Consider the following 772-nt stretch of genomic DNA (forward strand, 5'->3'; position numbering starts at 1 on the left):
GGCTGTTTTTTGGTCTCTAAGCCTTGTCGGACTCTTTGCTACCCCTCTGGCTGTAACCCTCCAGGCCCTTCTGTCCATGGGATTTCCCAGAGAAGAATACTGGAGGGGTTGCCATTTCCTTCTCCAGGGGATCTTCCCTACCCAGGAGTAAAATCCACGTCTCCTAGTTTAGCTGGTGGATTCTTTACCACTGTGCCACCAGGGAAGCCTGTTGTGGTCTTTACCACACTCATTTTAGGAAATTTTCATCAACCTGGAAAAAAACCCAAATCTTTTTTTTTTTAAGATTTTTACAATTAAACTATATATTTTATATTGGAGTATAGCCAATTAACCATGTTGTGACTGTTTCAGGTGGACAGCAATGGAGCTCAGCTGTATATATATATACATGTATCCATTCTCCTCCAAACTGCCCTCCCATTCAGCCCCCCATGTAACACTCAATGCATTTTCGTGTCTCCAAAATAATGAGCATCATCACTGGATCCCGAGTCTAGTATTCCTATGACTTTCTATAAGGAATTTTGGGTGACCTCCTTGGAAGTCCAGTGGTTAGGATTCCACACTTCCAATGCAGAGGGTGAAGTTTTGATCCCTGGTTGGGGAATCAAGTTCCTACATGTCAAACAGCCAAAAATTTTTTTTTCTGGTCTAAGAAGTATTTATTACTCTCACGTACAGAAAACTCAGTAGTGTACATTTAGCCCAGTTTGGTGGCCTGTTCTTTGACCCTTGCCTTTTCTACCTTGGCAACGGGAGCCACTGATTT

This window comes from Bison bison, unplaced genomic scaffold (genome assembly GCF_000754665.1).
Source record: "Bison bison bison isolate TAMUID 2011002044 unplaced genomic scaffold, Bison_UMD1.0 scf7180017846190, whole genome shotgun sequence".
Classification (NCBI taxonomy): domain Eukaryota; kingdom Metazoa; phylum Chordata; class Mammalia; order Artiodactyla; family Bovidae; genus Bison; species Bison bison.